This window comes from Emydura macquarii, unplaced genomic scaffold (genome assembly GCF_026122565.2).
Source record: "Emydura macquarii macquarii isolate MOO-44397 ecotype Brisbane River unplaced genomic scaffold, CSIRO-AGI_Emac_v2 contig_1253, whole genome shotgun sequence".
Classification (NCBI taxonomy): Eukaryota; Metazoa; Chordata; order Testudines; family Chelidae; genus Emydura; species Emydura macquarii.
Window position 1 is genome coordinate 5,246,700 of NW_027131390.1, and position 22,574 is coordinate 5,269,273.

A 22,574-nucleotide genomic window follows, 5' to 3' on the forward strand; every position below is an offset into this window, starting at 1 on the left:
GCCCTGGGGCTCTTTACGGGGGGAATAAAGCTGGCAAATATCCTGGCAATCTCCCTCCCGCTGCCCGCCCCAGGCGGGGGGTTTCTGCACTAAACCAGCCCAGGGCGGGAGATGCTGGGCAGAGCTGAACTGAACCGTGCGGGCAAGCGCCAGGCCGGGCCTACGAGCCAGGTTTCCACGGGGCCGCGGGCTCCGGGCAGGGGCAGCAGTTCGCCAAAGGCTGGGTCGGGTCATGGTGTTGTCTGCGTGGGTGCATCTGCCTAAACCGGCGTGGGAACAAGTTTAGACAAACAACCCCCCATCCTCCGCCCCCCCGGCAGCGTCAGACTGGTGTGTGAAGCATCGCCACTAACAGCTGGAACGTCTTGAACTGTTTACACGTCTACCAAACCGAATCAAGGGCAGATCGATTTCTTTCTATGGCACACGATTAACGCTGCAGCTTCAGTGAGACCCAGGCAGAGAGTGAGGCTGGTTGATCCGGTCTCGCCCTGGGTCTGCTCCGGCACCGCTTTGCCCTGGACTCCGCTGCGCTCCGCATCCGGCCCAAGCCGTTTCAGATGTCTCGGGTCGATCCGGTTCAGCCGGGGTCTGTTCTCTACTGCTCCGCCCGGACTCGGAATCAGCCCCAGGGGCCCGCTGCACCGGAGCCTGAATGCCCCCCCCCCTTGACACCTCATTTGGTTATGCTCGGCCCTGTACAAACACCGCGAGGAGCGCCGCGCCGTGTCCCAGAAAACAGCCCAGCAAAGCGCCCCGCCCCGGGCACGTTCAGGGTGACTGGCCCTGCGCGACGAGCAGCTGGAAGATGTCAGACGCGACTGAATGCAGCCCGCTTGGAAATCCTCCCCTGGAGCGAGGCCTGCCCTGGGAAGAAACTGCCGAAAACAGTTTGGACCCTATGGGGAGGGGGAGATAGTGGGACCCCCCCCCCAGCTGGAGAAATCCCAGGGGTAGCTCCACGGCTTTCCTTTGGAGGGCGACCCCTTCCTGTGGTCCCACAGTCACCTGTGTCCATGCAAAATTGGAGCCCCCCGCCTTTACTGCCTGACAGCGATCGGCCGCGGAGACGCAGAAGCATGAGGTTGGGGTGGTAGGAGAGTTGGGTGCACTCAAGGGTACCCTGCCCCCCCAGCCCCCTTTTCTTTCCCCCTCGCCCTGGGGGGCTGCACGTTGCGCGGCTCCTGCCCCCCGGTGCGCGTCCCTGGCTGTCGGGCCCGCCCTGAAATCCAGCCCAGTCCCCCCCCCCCGCTCCCCTTTTTCGGTTTATGAGCCTGGGGGGGGGGGGGGGGGCGTTGATCCGGCCCGGTTGTTCCTGCGCTTTCCCCGGCGCCTTGCAACCCGAGCCGGGCTTAGCCGCTGCGCCACAGGCTCCAGTCGGTGCGCGCCCCCCGCCCCGCTTCATCCCCACAGCCGCGCGCAGCGCCGCGCACCCCGGGCGCAGGGCGGAGAGGGCCGGGGCGAGGGCCCGCTGGCCGGGAGTGGAGATTTACGGGGCGGGCGGACAGAGCGTGACAGCCCTATATCATCATCAGGCCGGGCGGGCGGAGAGAAAGAAAACCGCCTGCCCACAAAAAAGCCGGCCCGCGCCATTCAGCCGCGTTGTTAGGACAACGCAAACCATCCTGGGGTGATTAGTTCCACTTCAAAGGCGTTTCACATTCAGCGGGGCGAACGCAGCCGCTTTTCATGTCCCCGAAGAGGGGGTTTCGCACTCAGGAGAGTCCTAGATCTGCGCCTCCTCTTGATCTTCCCCCAGTTCAGGGACCACTTGTAGCAAACAAACAGAAAGCGCCGCACTCGGGCAGTCCCCGGGCCAGGCCACTGGGACCTGCGAGACAGCAAGAGGGGGAACTGGGGCGGTGGTTTGGTTTGGTTTGGTTTGGGGGTTGGTTTTTTTTTTGTTTTTTTTTGGTGCTGTTCGGAAGTAAAAAGACAAAACTTAAAAAACTGACCTCAGGAGGCCTCTCTCCTGGGCCATCTGTGGTTAACCTGCGGCGGCGGGACACACATTTGGTGAGATCACAAAGGCCTGGAGTAGCTTGACACGGTTTGGGAAAGGTTTTAAAACAACACCTCGACCCCCTGCCAAGCCCCAGTCACCCTGTTCGGCAAGTCCTGGCTCCCCTCTTAGGGGGTGTGGAGCCTGGGGAAGCAGCCTGGCTTCTGGCCCTCTATAACTGGGGAAGAAAGTTTGTGTGTTAAAAAAAATACACCCAGGCCTGAACAAATTCCCTTAGTGCCCTTCCACCGCTGGGTTAGTTTGTCACGTGTGAAGTTTATTCTGTTCCAGATCCAGAAGAGTATAATATGAGAGACCACGAAAGAAGGAAAGAAAGATGCTAGGATTCAAGCAGAAGATTTCTTAACCAAATCCTGATTATTTTACTGCGAAGATCTGACAATTTCTTGCATCAAAATGGGAAATGGACCATGAGTTTCCTTTGGAGGAAAGGCACTTTCTTTAGTCTCAAAGTTACCTCTGTTCCGTGCAAAATGGGTGTCCCCCTCACTTTTAGCATCTGAAACTGATTTCCATCAGACATAAGGAATCATGAAGTGGAGGTTGTCGGAAGAGTTGTGCACACTGAAGGGAGGGATTCCACAGCGTTTCAAGTTCCCTGTATTCATTTTTTGTTTCGTTTTTTGCGTTTTTCATTTTGTCGCACATCGTATCCCATTTCTGGGCCTCAGCAGAGTGAGAGGGAAGAAGTCAGCTAATGTCTGGTTTCTTATCAAGCCCAGTTACCGCTCCAAATTCAATAGGAGAAGGAATCTAAATAACAAGCTATCTTCAGGGGCTTGTGTAACAGTTCTCCAAAATATTTTGTCTCCCACAGAAGTCTCAACTCATATGCACTGAATTATTTTTAACATTGGTGCAGATCAAACAAGCTTCCTTTCAAGTCACCATTGTGGGGAGGTTAACGCTTTACGCATTTTAAATCTAACAACCATTTCTGGTTTTTAAAATGTTTACAGGTATCCTGAATGTTATCAACTCGGTATCGTAGGCCCATGAACTCTCTACCCCTGTCCTGTTTAAAAGCTGAAGTCAGGATGTAGGCCCTATTAATAAATAAATCGCAGCATGCAAGTCTGCATCTCGGCCCTAGTGAGCAAGGCCTGCAGTTCTTACTCTGACTTCAGTGGCAGTTTTTGCCTGTGTTTAATAGTGCAATGATTCCAGTGTTATTGTTCTGAAAACTAATGTGATTCATTCTCAGACTGTGTATAGCCATCTTTTGGTTTGTCAGCACACAGAAGTTTCCTGCATTGTTTTGCCTCTCTCTGTTTTACAGGCTCTTTCATCAGTGGTGTTCAAAAAGGCGTGAGGGTTCCTAGGCACTACAGTCATACATAACAACACCAATAATAATAACCAGGAATATTCTAATGGAGCTGTTCTCACACTTGTTCAATTTCCATTGGAGCCAGATCACTTCAGATGCTCTGGATATTCTTCCTGCTCTAAAGTGACTTGACCCATTAGATCTAGTCCATCCACTGAATGGCTCTTTGGAATGCAGCTGTCCTGGAAATCTCATGGCTGTGTAATCAACGTGTAAACATGAGAATGGGCCTTTCCTAATGAAGGGGAGTTGTTGGGATCTGGGGTCTTTGTTTAGGCTCATCTTTAGTCTAAAACATAGAGGGAAAATGCATTTAAATACATTCCGAATTTACTCACACTTCAACTTCCTTGTGAAATCAAACCTTTTTAAAAGGTTCCACATTCCATACATTTGACCCCTTTAAACTTTTGATAATGCTAGGGCTCCAGCAGGATTCAATTAAGCCAAACTAGAGCTGCCAAAGAATAACACGTACGAGCCTTGAGGAAATCCCACCTTTCCGCGCAGGTGAGCAGTACCTGTGTGTGTGCGAGAGACAGCGTGAGAATGTAACACGGGGTGAGTGTCTGCATGATTAAGAAATGCAGCAAAAATGACCATTGCCAAAGAAGAGTAGTGAAGTCAGAAAAAAGTAATGAGAGTGGGTCAGGGGACTGGGATGGGTCAGGGGACTGGGAATCTGGAAGAGAAGAAAGAGAGACTGGTGTAGGAAAAATAACAATGAAGAGAGGCATGCACAGAGAAAGGACCTTGGAAAGATCTTGCCATGAAAAAAGGGAGACTAGCCAATGACGTGCTGAGGGAGGCAGTCCTTGAAGATCCAGCCAACAGAGCTGTGTGTCTGAAGAGCGTTATATATTTATTTGTTTTATATTCCATTCCTAAAGATAAAATCATCTTTTCAGTCAGAAAAACACACTTTTATTGAGTTCTGTGAATGTTTGTATTTAAAGAAAAATGTGTCTTTCATTTCTGACTTTTTTGTTTTATGAAACATTGGCAACGTTTGAAAGATCCTAGAGAACCCTGGGACTTTTAAGTTTGTTCCATCCTTAATATTATCATAAAAAGGCATTATCAAGAAGTTAAATCTCATTTGTGTGTTAACTTTCACATGATTTTCTCGAGTGGAATTTCCTCTGGATTCCCAGTATCATTTTTTTTAAATTCCACCATCCCATTCCTAAGACATTAAAGAGAAAACAATGGTTCCTGGTTGTGCCTGAGCCTGCAGTGTTTTTGCTGAGTTGCAGAGCAGACAGATAGTCAACAGAGGGAGCACAATTTTACTGTCACACCCTGTTTTTAGAACTATACAGAAACTGAGATAAATTCTGCTCACAGTTACACTGGAGTAAGTCCAGAATGAGTCCTCTGGAATTACTCCAATTTACACTGGTGTATCTCAGAGTAGAAAATTAGCTTCAAATCTCAGGATTAGCAGCATGATTACATTCATTATCCCACCCCCCCAACAAACAGTCAACAATTTTTCAGGGAATTTGAATGAAGGGGATGAGATGAGGGGTGCAGGATTGGGATATAATAATACTAAGGTATTAAAATACTGATGCTCTCTTTAGTTACTGGCATATTGCAGTTGAATCACTTTGTAGTTTCTGGTTACGGATTAGTGTTGTCTTGTTGGTTAGTTTCTTTGGATACTACGATTATATAGTTGGAGGTTTCTGCACTGCTTGACTACTTTGGGTGATGCCTTTACATTCTAGGCATCTTCTGCACCATTAGTTGCTTGCTGCTTAGGATGTTCTGAACAATTCCTGAGTTTGTTTTTTTTTTTAATTTCTTGCTAGCACGCAACCATATCTTGACGTCTTCTGCCTTTCTCGTAACCATCTTGCTGATGATGTGCAGTCAGGATAGCATCCAATAAGAGGTTCTCCGCGGAAAGAGGAATAGCTGGGGGAGGAGAGGAAATACACTTCCTCCCTTGAAATGAGCAGAAGTGTGATTTTCCTGCTTTCAGCAGTAGGAAGGTTGGGGAGTGGCCATCAGTGGAAACCCTTGAGTCCAAAGGCCTGTATGCTAATGTAACTGACTAGATTATGCAAGGGTCACTGATTGCCCCGAGGAATTCTGCTGGACTCTTGTGACAAGCTAGTTGTTCTCTGTGGGGGTCCTATATTGGAAACTCCCTGGGCAAGGGTTACATTGGCTGTGCTATTGGAATGCAGCGATGGGCTTCTTTGGATCATGCTAGCTGCCATTTGGCCACCCAGGGGAAGGTGAGGATCTGCGTCACTTGGCTGACGCCTACCAAAGGAGCAGCATGGCGAATGGAGCGCCATTTCCTGCCTACCTGTGCCTGCTAGCACTGGCATGAGTTGGGATTGTCACCTGGGCTTCCGAAGCAGTTACGACTGTTCATTGCAGAGTCAGTCGTGGGTTTGCTTGTGTGTGTGTGGAAAGGAGAGACAAGGAAATGGACATTTGTGAGAAATGGGAAGAGGGCGTGAATGAAACCCAGTTACTACCGAAAACCTCTGCCCTGGATGATGGTGGTGGCACTGCATTAGCCACACCTTGCAACCCCGATACAGTGACAGACATTGAATGGATAGGCTCGTCATTGCTGATCGGGGGCAGCTAACTCAGAAAATACAAGGTGTTCTGTCCCGCGGGACGCTACCCCACTGAGGCATGAGACGTTGTTTCATCATATCCTTGTAGGAGGCAGGCAAAGAGAGAGAGGACATGAGAGGGGAAAGAACCAACAAAGGGGAGGAGAAAGGGTTGTGTGCATGAATGGGAACCCTGGGCCAGGTAGCAAATGCCCCCTCCCCATGTGGTCTCTTCCCCCCTTGTTATCGAATTGTCTTTCTCTGTCTCTGATTTTTGTCTCTCTCTCTCTCCCTGGCCCCTCCGTCTTGTTTCTCTCCTCCCCTCCCTCTTTCTTGTCTGTGTCAGCCCCACACCCCTTTTGTCCCGCTCTGCTGCTCTAGATTGCTTTTGTGTGCTAATAGCAGCCGAGTGAAAGTGAGTCAGAGAATCCCAGTCGCTGAGCCCCTGCCCCCCCGAATCCTGCAGAGCCCTTGAGCTGCCAGTCTGGGGGTTTTCATTCGTGTCTGTGGCTCCAGAAGTCCCCTAGAAGTGGAACTGATGCTGGTCCCCTGTGCAATGGGGGATTGGACTTTGGAGGGGAAACAAGGGGGGTGGCCATATCCCCATCCGTGGCACAGAGCCACAGCACAGCAGCGTAGGAGTGGGGCAGGAGAATCTGCCACTGCCGAGATCTTCCGCTGTGATAGAGGGATTTGGAGGCTATGGGCAGCCTCAAGGCTGAGGTAATCTCTGGAGAGCCTCTGTGGAGTCACTTTGTGGCCTGGAGGAGAGGATTCCTTCCCCCTGCATCTCTTAAGGAGATACTCAGCACTGAGTCCATTGCTTGGGCTGCGCATAGGTTCCCTGTATTTGGCTCTCAGTGCCTGTAGATTGACGTGGATATCAGGAGAGAAGGGCAGACCTGGTGGGAGAGAGGCTGAATAGGACGGGCGCTGGAAACAGACAACGTGGGCTTTTTCGGCCCATTCCAGGATCCACGTGGCTGCCCAGGGCAAGGCAAGGGTCTGCCTCATTTGGTTGATGCCCATAAAAGAAAATGTGTGGCGGGCAGAACTCCCTTTCCTGCACAACTGCACCTGCTTCTCAGTGTGTCCACCAAAGTACTGGCATGGTTACCTAGGCTGACACCATGACTTTGCTATGTTTGTACAGCACCTTGCACAATGGGACCTTGAGATGCCATCATAATAATAATTATAATAGTAATAACGGGAAGGGATTCAAACCTCCCATTCAAATATGGGTCTCTCATTTTCCCGGGGAGTCCTTCTGTTATGTGATAATCGTTAGGAGAATCCTTTATCCTGTTCCTCCAATCTGCCTTCACTGGCAACTGCTCTGTGTCCTAAAACACTCTGGATGGCAGCTGTAGAGTGGGGAGAAGCAGATGTTGTACTGGGCCATATCTCTGCAATGTGATCAAAAGGTGATGAGTATTTGACTTGCGGCGTGAGTTAAACGGGAGAGTGTCTATCCTCCGGGGACTCTGGGGGAAGGAGGCTTAGCAGACAGCTGACTACGGCTCCCCTTCCAAGCAACATTGGAATGAATGGTGCTTAGAGAGGTCTTGTCCATGCCCAGAAGGTGAGTCCCAGTGTGCTGCTTTCCGGTGGTAGTTCTGCCCAGGTGGCTCCTGCTCTAATTTTTAAATCCATGAGATTTTCAGTGGTTCCTTTTTTTGTTACCCAGGTGACAGGATGGCGTGGCAATGTGGGGGAGGGTTTCCTTTTAGTAGATTTGATTTGTGATTTGTATTGCAGCAACATCTAGTGGCCCAACCTGAGTGTGAAGCCCCCTTGTGCTACACACACAGATAGGGAATGGTCCCTGTCCCAAAGAATTTACAGTCTGCAGGACAGACAAAGGAAGGATTATTATTCCCACTGTCTTTCTGTTCTGTGTCACACAGCACCTAGCACCAGGGTGTCCTGGTCCATGACTGGGCTCTACAATAAGACAAATAATGATTATTATTATTATAGGTGGCAAACGAAGGCCTGTGAGCTTAGGAGTGGAATTTTCAAAAATTCCAAAGTGATTTGCCCAAGGTCATGTGAAGTGCCTGTGGCGGGGGTAGGAAATGTACCCAGGTCTCCTGGGTCCCAGCCCCATGCCTTAGCCAGAAGGCTAGCCCTTCCTTTTTTTATTTTCAGTCTTAAAAGATTTGGAGATTTCCCTCCCGCCTCCCCAGCTTTTATGCCAAGTTGATCAAATGTCTTTAGAAATTGATCACGTTTCCATGGCACTACTATTGACAATTAATAGCTAACTCCACCATGCCGACAGGCAGCCTGGGCTACTCTTGTCCAGTCTGTCTGTCTGTCCTCCTGCTGCGCTCAGGGTCTGTGCTCATTTTTAAACACTTCTGCAGAGCTGAGGCGACCTCTTTATGGTGGGGGTGGTAGAGCTCAGTGACCACGTGAAGGCTTTCCATTTGCAAACTAGGTGACAGCCAGCACTTAACAGTTCAGCCACAATCCTTCTGACTAGTGAGTGCGGCTCCAGCCAGCTGAAATTAGTCTGCTGGCCCGTGGGCTTCCTGTATTCAGCAGGTGCCCTCCCACGTCTTCTCTCAGGGTGGCTAACTGCAATTCTCAGGGGGCTCATCATCACTTTTTCCTTCAATGGTGGCAGAATGCCTTATTCTTTATCGCTCCTTTCTTTAGAAAGGAGCCTCTGATACCTCTTGGGAATTGACATACTCCACTGAGCATGCACAGGGACTCTTCCAAACTGTTCTAATGGGGGGGTTTCTTCCTGGAATGAATGAATGAATGGCAGCGAGCCTGAGAAAAATGCCAAGGAACGGTGGCCCAGAGGTTTGAGAACTGGCTCTTTCCTGGCTGACAGGTGCTCTCCTGCGACCAGCAAACAAGCTTTTTATGCCAGCTATCTGATTTGCCTGCTTCTAGTATTGACTGGAAGAGAAAAGCCAATGGAAGACATAAGCTCTCTCTGGCTGAATTCAGGGATGCATCTGCCATCCAGGGAAGAGTAACAGAGGCCAAGAAAAATAAACCAGTGACTGGAACGCTTCTTTCTGGAGACATAAAATAGTTCCTCTTCTAAAAAGACGATCTGGTGAGTTAGGTGACAAGCCCCTCAGCCCAGCAGTCCTCCTGTTTCTGAGTTAATAGAGGAGAGCACTTGCATTGTAACTGTGGTTGGATTTCAAGGCTGCAAGGATTAGGGTTAGGTTAATTCATTTTGCCTAATATCCGATCCATTTAAATACTGTGGATTTAAAAGTTCAGCTCAAATGTTGAATGATATTGGGTTATCTTCCCACTTAGGAGAGGCTGTGAAAAAATGTAGCAGAGATGGGGAGAGAAAAATTCTAATGAAAAATTAAATACAGAATTTATACTCTGTGTATGTGTGTGTTTGTGAGACACCTACTTGTGACATCCTCGCTTTTATCTGTGCATAGGGTAAGTTAGGAGAAAGCCTCCTTCTATTTGTTAATGTAGCACAGGCTTCCTTTTAATTAAAAAAAAATCTTCATGATAAATGAATCACCTTAAAAAGTAATATGGATTTAGATTATACAATAAAAAATGAACTCAAACCAGTTTTGAAGACCCACTGATGAGTTGTTTATGGGCCTCCTTAGCAAGCTGACCTTTCATCTGAATTGTACACTTCGCCTCAAAATCAGAATTCATGACACTCTGGAGTGAGTAGGACCTGGACTGTTTTTGGGTTGAAATCCTGGCCCCGGTTGAAGTCAACGGAAGTGTTTCGGTGCTATGATAATGGGCACATTAGAAATGCAAATACCATAGACATTCTATCTGCAGCTTTCAGTTTGCTGGAGTGGGCAATAAGCCATCAATATTGTATGATAAGAGAGTGAAAACTTGATTTATAAGCCTATTACAGACTTTCACACATTTAAAAAAAAGGTGTAATTAATAATAAATTTGTCACATCTCCATGTCACTTTAAATGTGTATTACTTTTCAAAGTGCGCTTGGTTGGTAAGAACAATATGAGCAGGCAGAACTCTTTCGCTGAAGTCAGCACATTTGTCAGCTGCCACTTGTCCTGTGCACATTAGTTCTTCAAAACTCAGATGCTTTAACTCCGAAGGTGAAATTCTAACAGGCTACCATAAAAGTTCCTAATTTGCTAACATCTTAAGTGGGGAAAAACTGGATCAACTGGCAGCTCCTCTCTCTCTCTTGGTCTCATCTGAAATTTATGTTTTGTTCTCTGAAACAATTTGAAAATAATCAATATTACAAATGTTTTTATTATAAAATTAAAACAAATGGTACGGTTTCCTCTTTTCATTCATGGTCAAGATTTCTCCTTATTTTGCTACTTAGCATCCTAGAATAAATGTGTTCTGTTCCCTCCAGTGTACTATAGGACCAGATTCAAAGGGGAAACTAAGGCCCTGTCTACATTTGGGAAGATTCTCAAACGTTTCCTGTTGCGAACACCAGTTCATCTCTACCGGTGTTGGAAACCTTGGGAGCCCTGGCATAAAAAGACTGCCAGATGCCACTGATGTTTTAAGCACCTTGTGATCTAACCCTGCTTATAGCAGGTTCAGTTGATACCTTCTGTAACATACACCTCTTTCCGCCACCTCACACTCAGTCACACCCCTTTGCCCTAACGTCATGTGTGTCCACTTCCACATCTCCTTTGAATTTGGCCCTCACATGTCAATCCATTTTATATAAAAGTCAACACCTGATAAAACTGTGAGCTCTTCCTATTAGAACTGTCTCTTACTAAGAGTTTGTATCAGTATTGCCTTCAAAATCATGATTAGGTGTCAAAAGTCACAAGATTGGCTTAAAAATCTGGACGTTTTAAAAAATAATAAATGTCGGGCTCTTTTATTACTTCAGGAGTCATGTTTTCAAGCTTTTCTTTGCAATCACAAGGGCTAGCAACTTCTAAATGAAAGTTGAGAGTCTCACATAATCGCATGACTCCAGGAGCTGGGGCTTTAAAAGCATCAAATATGCAACTTGTGATAAAATCACAAGAATGGGCAAAACATAACGAGGCCCTGTGTCTTTTTGAGGCCTCTGAGTGCTACTGCCATACAAATAAATAGAAGTAATACTGATAATTAGAGGGTATGTTCTCAGGTAACTCCCATCAGTAGTAATATGTTACCATTATGTATATATTCTGAGAGGAAAGCATGCCTTTTAGTCTTTATAGTATGGCATAAAATGTAGTACAGATTTCTTGGAAGTGTCTGAGTCCCTGCTTTTCTGGTTAGAAAGACTCGGATTCTGTGTTGTGTTTTAATTTTCAGATGCATCTATTAATCTGCACATATATTAGTCACGTCACACAGCTAGAATACAGCAGCATACAAGGTTCCATTAAACAAACATTATAAACTAGATTTCAGTACAGAAGGTGGGGAAAAAAACACTTGAAGGTGACAGTAAATCATATAATATGCTTGCTGTAAGATGTAGCAGACACGGATTTTGAAGGAAACTCCTGTTGATGGTTTTTTTTTCCTGTGCCATGTCTATGTTCATCCTTCTTTCTTTTCCTTTTTTTAAAAATTTCATTTAAAATAAATTCTATTGCTTGTGCAGAGTCCCCAGTCAACAACTTGATGGTTCAGCTTATCCCCGGAGCAGGTTCATCCTAGCTATGGCAAGACAAGCTTTTGCTTCTTTCTCCTCCACTGAGATCTCTAGGGCTGGGAAGGTAATCTGGCCCCTCTGCCCCACTCGGTGTTTGACCCTTCTGTTTAGACTGCTACTCAGGGCTCCAAATGGTGCTGCTTTTGGTAGTGTTTTTAGTGATGGGACACTAGGACAACCTACCTGCCACTGGTGCTACCTAGAGGGGTATCCATGAAGTGAATGGCATGAGGGGCCCAGAAGGGGGTGAAATGACTGATGGATTTGGTGGGGGAAAGATCTATGGAACTGATGGTTTAGGGCGTAATTTACTCAGGACATGCCTTTAGTATTCCTCAAGGGAGGTGGAAAGTTTTGAGGGAGCCCCTTGCTAAGTGTTTGGCAGTACATCCCAGTGGTCAACTACCCCCATCTTTGGTTACAGCTGTTGCCTGTTGTGGCAGGATATCGCCTGGCCCGTGCTCAGCCCCTGTTGCATACCAAATGTTTGTTTCTTATGCCATAGATAGTCCCTTAGCTGCCACACATTCCACGACATATCAGCCCTGTGCATACGATGAACCAGTGAAAGCGGGGGAGGGGAGTGGGGTTGGGAGCTGGGCACAGCTCAGTATTTTTACAGTCCTAATATAGTCCTTGTAAAGACGGGGATGTGCCCAGCAGTCTGATACAGTGGTGTCACTTCGGAAGTGTAATGGTAGCTGCAGAATGACTTGCCGGGCTTTTGTTTCTTTAGTTCTGGTCACGGGGGGGTTCCAGTCTGAACAATGTGACTAGCTTTTTATTTGCAATATACATTGAATGTTGCTGGCAATTCATAGATTGCAAAGGCATGAGGGGCCACGGTGATCATCTAGTCTGACCTCCTGTATAACACAGGCCAGAGAATTTCCCCAAAAGAATTCCTAGAGCAGATCTTCTGGAAAAATGTCCACTCTTGATCTCTGGTGTGACCCTAGTGGAGACATTCCTGCTCAGTGATGATTCCCCATTTACAATTACATTTTGAGACCCATCTGTTAGCCAATTTTTAATCTATTTAATGTGTGCCATGTTAATTTTATATCATTCTAGTTTTCAATCAAAACGTCATGCAGTACCAACTCAAACGTCTTACAGAGGTCTAAGTATATAATTTCCACACTACCATCTTTATCAACCAAATTTGTAATCACATCATAAAAAGATATCAAGTTAGTTTGACAGGCTCTATTTTCCATAAACCCATGTTGATTTCCATTGATTACATTACTCTCCTTTTAATTCTTTATTAATTGACTCCTATATTAGCCACTCCATTATCTTGCCTATAATTATCTGGGACATCCCGTTTACCCTTTTTAAAAATTGGCACCACATTAGCTTTCTTCCATTCTTCTGAAACTTCCCCAGTGTCCCACGACTTACTGAAAATCAACAGGAACAGTCCAGCAAGTTCCTCAGCCCACTCTTTTAAAACTCTTGGATGCAAGTTAACTGGACCTGATGATTTTAAAATGTCTGACTTTAGTAGCTTCTGTTTAACATCCTGCAGAGATACTAGTGGAATGGAAAGAGTGTTATCATCACCATATGATGAGACTATATCATCTGCTCCCCCCCCCCCATACAGAACAGACATATTATTGAACACGTCTGCCTTTTCTACATTATTATTGATAATTCTAACATTTCCATCTAATAATGGACCAATACCATTATGAAGTTTCTTTTTGTTCTTCATATATTTAAAAAAACCTCCTTCTTATTGTCTTTAACTCTGCTGGCTATAGATTTCTCCTTGTGTCCCTTTGCTTCCTTTATCAATTTTCTACAGTACCTAACTTCTGATTTAGATTCATTACCATCAACTTCCCATTTCTTCCATTTGTTAAATATACATTTTTTATAGCTGCCTTCACTCCCTCTATAGCATATGGATAACCAATATGGCCTTCTTCCTCGATTGAGGGATTGTGGTTTTTTGGGCATTTAGCAAATTGTTCTTAAATCATTCCCAGTTATCGTTCACAGTTTTCTGATTAAATTCTTCCTCCCAGCTGATTTGGCTCATAATTTTTTTTAACTCATAATTGGTTCAGCTTTGTGAATTTGGCCCTATTAAAGCACCAAGTATATATATTACTGGACTGGACTGTATTCTGCTCACTTATTATAAATGTGATCAAATCATGATAATTTGTACCTAAGCTACCATTATTTTTTAGTTCTGTAATCAATTCCTCTTTATCTGTCAAGACAAGGTCCAATACACAATCCCCTAGTGCTGGTGACAACAATTTTTGAATTAGGAAATTGTCATCTGTAATGTTTAGAAATTCTAAGAATGTTTTAGTACTGGCAGCTTGAGTTCTCCAGCATTTGTCACTCAAATTGAAGTCCCCCATGGTCACACATTTTCCCCAACACATTCTATATAGGTGCATAAGGAGGCGGTCATCCAGTTCCTGAGTGTGATTTGGTGGTCTGTAGCAGTCAACAGCTAATATCCCATCATATGCTTTATCTGTAAGGACATTGATCCATAAGCATTCAAAATAATTTTCTTTCACGTTATCTATGACTTGGAAACAGGTAACGCCATTGTTGACATAGAGGGCCACTCCCCCTCCTCTTTTGTCCACTTGATCCTTCCTAAAAAGGTTAGAACGAAACATTTCAATTGTGCAAATCATCCCACCAGGTTTCAGTAGAAGCAACTTTTATGCTCCTAAATGAGCAATTCCAATGATATATCTGTTTCCCCTAAATCTTTTCTGCCCTGAGAAGGAAGAGATAAGGGAGGTTTCACAGAGTAAGGTTACTCTCTAATATCTTATCATTCCTCTCATTTCCCTGGAAGGGTCACATAGCTTTAGCCCTTCTTCTGTCTTTGGTGCTTTCTACAGCTCCTGCGTTATTTCTTTTTAAAGAATATCATTTTAAACTGTGCACGTTGGCACAATTGGTCCTAACTGTCAGCCTTGCTGGAGGCCTCATCTGAGAGGCTAATGGCTGGAAGGACATTGACGCTGATCTACACTTTCACCTCTAGGCTTGCTCAAGGTCAGGGTTGAGACGCCATGATCTCAAGGCTGCTCCCCCACAACCAGGCGGAGAAGGCGCTATACATGGTGGAATCGTGGTGGTGGTACTTCTGTGCAGGCGGGTAGGGGCCATGCAGAGGAATAATAATCTCATGTGCCATAGAGCTCTGCCCCCACTGCTTATGTTTGATTAATACCAAGACGGCGAGGGGGCAGGGTAGGGACCAATGCATCTGCCACCATGTGGAATCAAAATGGTCCACACAGGAGTACCAGCTACTCCTACCGGTTTAGAAGCTGCAAAGGCCTGGGTTTGGATTGTAGAGGCAGGATTCCTTGCCCGACCCACATTTAGATTCCCCGCACAAAGCCTGTTCTCTTAGGCTGTGCTTGGTGATGGAACTGGTGGCATTTGACATACGGGCAGGGTGGCCCATATTTACATCCTCTCTTTGGATAAACAGAGAACAGACGTCTTCCAAGCTGTCTTTCTGGCATCTTTAACAAGCACTCAATTCATTTAAAAAAAAAAAAAAAAAGACCTAATTGGACGACGTGGTGTTTTGAATGGCAGGTTTCTTTTATTGTCTTAAGGGATTGTTTTATTGATCATCTTACTTGATCCTGTTGTCTGTGACGTGTGGGAATGGCATTCTACAAATAAATAATAACAAACGTCTTACACTTATTTTTTCATTTCCTCTTAGTTTGCACTGCTGTTAATTTTTATTTTAATGAGAGGAAAAGAGCGTAAGTGCCATCACTGTATGAACCTGCTACTGGAAAGGAAAAGGATTAGACAATAAAATGCCATGCATGATCGTTAGCTGGTGTAAGTCAGCGTAGTTCCATTGACTGCAGTTAATGTCAGTTTGTACAGCTGAGAATCTTACCCCATAAGTCTACCTAATGGTGCGTGCAGCTTTCAAGAAATCTACTGTGTTGCTGAATGCCTGTATCATAGCTGATTCCACTTCGAATGACCGCACACAGCTTTCAGTAAAGGCAATGGCATAATTTGGCCCTTAGTTTTGGAGGAACTAGAAAAGGGAGGAGGGACACTTATGAGCAATAATTATCTTTCCATCCTTTTCTTTGTGTTTGATCATTGATCACATTCAGAAGGGTTAGCATAAAAAGTGCCATTTTATATACAATGAAATTGACATAATCAAAGTGATACGGGATTGAATATTAAAAATCTCTAGGGAGATGTTATTAAAATCTATAGCCACACCTGTGAGGTAAGTGCGGAATAGGGGATCTCTCTAGTAGACATTCACAGCCCTACCACTGATACTGCCTATCCCCTGTTAATGTTATGAGAATCAGAAGGCACAGCAAGGGGAGAAGAGACCTCTAGCACTTTCCAATTCTCTCTCAGCAACACAATAAATATTTTAGTGAATATTGTTTGATTGTTCTTTTACTAAAATATTTTTAAAATAAATATTGTCATTGAATTATGTTTTTAAAGTTACTTTTTGCAAGAAATAGAGACCTTTATTTAAAAAAACCCACAACAACATGTGCTGGAGCAATTCGTACGAAGAGAGTCGAAAAGGCTAAAGACTGATTTCCCTTCAACTATGAATAGTGAACATTCTAACAGAATTCGTCTTCTGTGATCCCAGACATTATCGGAACAAATTTGTGAACAGCTCATCTTGTTATGGGATGTGGTAGGGTGGTTAGATCTAATGAAATAATCACATTTTGTTACAAATGGGATACATCCCAAGAACTTCTATTAAAGCACTTGAAATCGGTCTCTCACTGTATCAGCCAGAGACAGTTATTATTTTGATCAATATGTTTGCTATGTAAAAGTGAACTAAATTTAAATATTTTGGCTTTTTCTGCCATGGGTTACTTGTATCCAACCCCACAGACTTTAATGGGATTTCATGTGTGTATAAGAGCAGAATTTGGCCTGGAAACTCTATTTTATGATAACTGAAGTAAAGAAGATTCCAAAGCAGTAGAAGAAAATACTGTTGTTGTCTCGGTGATTGACTGTACTAACTACATTGTACGGTTGACGTCTGTCTTTTAAAATATGTATCTGTGATTAGTTTAATTCATGAGGCTTTTTTCCTGTGAATTGATCTGATAAAATGAACTAGGCAAATAATAAATGCTTCACTTGAATGAATCTGTTTAATCAATTTGGACAATCAGTTTGTTCTTTGCTTAATCACATTTGCAAAAGAAAACAAAGTATTTCATTAACAGGGGTGACCACAGATTCATAATGAAGAGTGGCTTCTAACATCAGGTTGCATCTTACATATAAAAGAAAAAAGAAAGAAATTAAAGTATATGGTACAAATAATTGCTTCTAAAATTCATCTTCTGCTACTAAATTTAAGACTCAATCTTAAAGTTTTTATACAGGTAAAAATCCTGTTGACTTATATGGAAGTTCTGCCTGTGTAAGAATTAGTGGCAATGTACACAGGTCCATATACTGTACCCATTAAAACCAACACAAGTTTTGCCATTAAAACTAAGAAGAGTTTTGCTATTGATTTCAATGGGAGCTAACATGGACCCGTAGTATGTTATGCACATGCAAAACCCAGTAGCAATAATTACAACTAGAAACAGCTGTAAATACTAAAGTTATCTCAGTATCATTTGCCTTTCAAACAAGAAGTTTAATATGGACTATTACTGAATAACTAGATTCTTACAAGGGACTGAATATTAAAATCTTTTTTGAGAAGCCAGCTAACTCAAAACCTCTTCTGATAGCTAAAACGAACACTAGTATCCTGTAGAGTGACAGTGTTTGCATAGCGGTGTAGAGTACTGTTTGGTCTAGTAATTTTAAAGACATTATCCCCTCATGTTTGATTTTCTCTCTGTTATAGATTTTATGTGGATTTTAATTATACCTCTTAGGAATAATATCTGGTGAACTAACGCTTGTGAACAGCAATGCAAAAGCATTCTCCACCTATGGTAATTACACACATTTCTTTGCCCCCAAATACAAGTTTTATTTAAATCCTAATGCAGACTGTCTAAACTCTCTCTTGCAATCTCTGCCAGTGGAGATTTTAATAAAAGAAATCTCAAATACTAGTCTGAAAGTTCCAGATGGCAGCTTCTAGGACCGGTATAAAGAATCCCAACTATTTTTCAAAAACCTATTTCTGTTCACAGCTCTGTCACACAAAAGCATCCCATAATTTTCTTCATGTACTCTCTGAATTTAATAATTTGGGGCCCAGTCCTTTTCCTGTTGAAATCGGTGAACTTTCTGCCACTAGTTTTACAGGAGCAGCATCAGCTCTGTAGATTGTTTTCAGCCATGTTGGTGGGCCTACTTCTGCTCTCACTTAAACTGGTTTTGACACTGGTGAGACAACGTGGGTGAGGTAATACCTTTTATTGAACCCGCTTCTGTTGGTGAGAGAAACTCTCCTTTTAGTGAATTCCGTAGAGTTATTCCTGATTTACGCTGGTCCAACTGAGATCAGAGTCAAGCCCCAGATCTGTCTTGCAGCTGCTCATTCTTGGTTACAGCAATGCTGTTGCTGAATCATAATCGTAGACGAATATTCCCCGGAATTCACTTCTATATCTGCTCTGTTGCCCTGTTTTTTCCATGCTCACCACAGAATAATGTTGCTAGCCCCTACTTAATTCCAGTCGAACACTGTGCTGATACGTAGTCTTACATTTAATAAACTAAATACACGCTATTAACACTACTTCTGAAACTTCCTTTTTAAAAATACTTGTTCTGTCTCTTAATAGTGTTAACCAGAAGAAGCTGTAATCAATAACCAATCCAAACTGAAGGGATAAGGGCTTTCATTCATGGACAGTGTGTGAAAACAGATAACCTACCCCTGGAGTGCCCTCCCTGGTCTCTTGTCCCAACAGCCATCCTTTCCTCCTTCAAATCCCTCCTCAAAATTCACCTTCTCCCACAGTCTTGTGGACGAATATTCATAGGATGAGCATGCAAAAATAAATGGCTAAATCTAAAAGCACCTTGGAAATAACATGTTATGTCCCGTGCATTTTGACAATCTCTCTCCCTCCCTTCTATCTTCTTGCCTGCTGTTTATTTCTCCCCACATACTGCCTTCATCAGCTCTTTACTAGCTGTGTACAGTGCCCTGCTCACCTATAGTGCTATATGCAAATGTTAGACAATAATACAGCCTTTTCATTTATATAGGAGATATTTGGTTACACGTTGTTTTGTCTCGTTTTTGCAACAAATCTTAATAAAAGGCAGCCTGCAGTTAAAAAGTCCGTGTTTAATGTTCAGAGTCAGGCAGACTCGTTTAAAAAAATTAAGAGTAATGTACACATTTTGTTATGCATCTTTTATGCAAGAATTGGGAGAGCAAAAGGAAGTAGCACCATAATAAAAAGTGGAGAAAAATAAAAACTCTTCTATTTAGTAAGTATATGTAGAATGCTGATAACTGGCTTCAGGGGAGATGCCTGTATATTAAAGGTGGCCAGTGGGAAATATTCCTCTCTCCTTTGTCATACACCAGTGGCTCTTCCAGGGGGTACATCAACTCATCTAGATATTTACCGCGTTTTACAACAGGCTACATAAAAATCACTAGCAAAGTCAGTACAAACTAAAATTTCATACAATGACTTGTTTATACTGCTCTATAGACTGTACACTGAAAGGTAAGTACAATACTTATATTCCAGTTGATCTATTTTATAATTACGTGGTAAAAATGAGTCGGCCATTTTTCAGTAATGGTGTGCTGTGACACTTTTGTATTTTTAGGTCTGATTCTGTAAGCAAGTCGTTTAAGTGAGGTGAAACTTGGGGTACACAAGGCAAATCAGACTCCTGAAAGGGGTACATTAGTCTGGAAAGGCTGGGAGTCGCTGGTGTACACAATCATCCTCTCTACCCACCCTTTTGGTATCCTTTGAAACCAGCAACGTTGTCGCTGTCACATCGTGTGCACGCTAGTCGTACTTGCATCTTCCCAGAGATAATCGTCTATATCTGCTCTATTCCTTAGAAATCGGTTGAGTTTTGTGCTTTGTTTAATATTAATCCATTTTTTAAAGGCATCCTCAAAATGGACCTTAAACCTGGGGGAAAATTATTTGAATACTTCCTCTTTCTAAAGTTGTTACAATACCATGTCAACCCATGCTAGGCTGATCTTTTGCAAATGTATGGCATGCTTCAAATGTATTATAGCTGCCCAGTGATTTGACATTTCCTGTGGTGTTTTTATTGTATTGTAGAATAGTTAAATGCAGTAAAACTGTTCAGCGTGGTACGTTCTAACCGGCTGTAATTGGTTTGCAGGTTTCCCATCCTGCTGTTGCAAAACTCCCTGTTCCCCATTTAATATTCTTTGCAGAGCTTCTGGGAATTATATATTTGTTAAAACCTCTCCCCTTTCTGAGCTTTCCTCTCCTAGGTATACAATATATGAGACAGTTCGTTCTCAGATGAAGAAATGAAAAGGCGCGGCTCCTTAATTTTCAGCTGTGAACAGTCACTATAAGTTCATGTCATAACTTTCCCAGCTGAGACACTGCTGTGCTCAGATATGAGCTGAACGTCTTTCCTCTGTTTAGCTTTAGCGCAGGTTTAAAGAAGTCAGGCCATCTTTCCCCCCAAAGCAGCAGTGTAGAATATTTAAATTTCCCCATCCAGTTCCTGGTTCCTGTGGTTGTTGGTGCTTTTCATGCACAGCATTGGAAAAAAGGGAATATTTCCTGTGCATGCTTCTGGAAAGAATGAGAGCTGTTGTTCTGACACTTACAGGGCTTGATCCTGCTCTTGATGTGAAGGGCAAAGCTCTTAGTGATTAAAATGGGAGTAGTCTCCAAGTGACTATTTATATCATGTTGGATTAGGTTAAAAAGGCAAAACGACACAAGCTTTGTATACAAATTGCCAGTGATATGCAAAATTAGACAGTACTTTATATGAAACAAGCTTCGCAACAATAAGCAATGGAGAGAATCTGTAAAACATAATCCTAATTTTCAATAACCTTCCGAGTGCTACGTATTTATGCTGGTTAGCCACAATAAAGGGAAATATTTTCCCCTAACCTTTCCTTCAGAGTTCTACTGAAACAATTTCCTAAACTTCTTTTTTTTCATAATCTTTTATTGGAAACAAGTTTGAAATTTCCAGATGGATAAATAATCAATGAAAACCCTATAGCTGCTGGCAATAACTAGTGAGACACGGTGGGGGCGGGAATATCTTTTACTGGCCCAGCTTCTCTTGGTGTGAGAGACACGCTTTTGAGCCACACCGAGTTCTTCTTCAGTACCGGTGTACTTTCAGTGTTATTTGTACTCGTCTATACTAAATAACTAGCGTGATGTAGTATAGAATAGTAAAAATGACAGACACATGAATGATGCTTTTTATTTAAACCACTTCAATAATTTATTTGATTTCTAATAATTTATAAATATATAATTTATAAATAATGTATTTGACAACATTCCATTATTAAAATTATTTTGAAGTTGACTGGGGCATAAAATAATTGTTAAATAAAATCTGGCAAAAATGCATGTTACCAGAATAAACTGCTAGAAGCTTAGAATGAAGGAAATATACAGTCTATATACAATTTGAACTATTTAAAAAATGTGCAACTCAGTAAATATTCAGTTACAAATGAGAGCCCATAAAAGAACAAAAAGATGAATTTAAGCCCCATTGTTCAGGTGCAGAAATTTATTTCATTTTATTATTGGATTGTCATTAATCATGACAGATGTGTTTGAATTTTAATTCCACGGGACCTTGACAAGTAATTCTATGGTCAGGATCGATGCTGAAAGGTAAATTCATAGTGTGTGTGTGTTTCCTAGCACCATAAATGTTCCTAATTTCTGAGCTCTGATTCCCCCATAAAATAAAAATCAACACATGAAATATTCACAATCGCAAAGAAAAATAAAAAAGTCTGAATTGTTTAAATATGTACAAATCAATTTTCGAAAGTCTCCCTTAGAATCTGTGTACTGAGTTAGTTTCTTGTTACAATTTAAGCGCATGCTTTGAAGAGCAGATTTCTAAGCAGAAATTTCACATAATATTAGGGGTGAGGATGATAGTTCGGAACAATTAAACGAATTAATGTGCCAGGTCTAACATCCTATGAGAAATGGTGGTGTTGCAGTTTTAGCTTTACACGTCCCTGTACTTAGTTATTGTTGGCATCACTCAGTAATTCCCACAACTGTGCTAATAAACAACAGAGCCAAGAACGTATGGTTTTATAGGAAAACTGTAAATTCTCACATCTGTAGATTGCATCTCAGTGTGGCATGGCTGCATGGCAAACATTAATGTTCTGTTATAACAGCTTTTGTGTGTTTTAAGTACCCAGAAATCAAATATTAACATGATTAGGAATTCACTATCACATGCGAGGCAAAGAGCTGTAGAGGGTGACAGGCAGCTGGATTGTGTTTGATCTGGCAGTTTTCATCTATGCCACCATTTTATTGCTACTGTGGGACTGCAGCAAAATGGTGGTTTGCTTATATTGTACCTTAGTGATTCATAGGATCTGTACAATAACAGCACATATATGCCAGGCTATCTGTGGGAGAGGAAGCACTAAAAGAAATACCCTTGCTAACATATACTATATAATGGGAATTCCTACTGAGGGCTTCCCAGTATTGGAATGGGAAAAGCACTACATTAATTTCTCTCCTGGGATGGGGATTTAGTCATTTGATCATTGTGTCTCATAGACTCCTAGACCTTAAGGTCAGAAGGGACCATCACGATCATCTAGTCCGACCTTCTGCATATCGCAGGCCACAAAACCTCACTCACCCCCTCCGGCAGTAATTTCTGGCTGAGTTACTGAAGTCCTCAAATCTTGATTTTAAAGCCTCCAAGTTCAAGAGAAACCGCCATGTATTGCAGTTCAAACCAGCAGGTGACCCATGCCCCAAGCCACAGAGGAAGGTGAAAACCC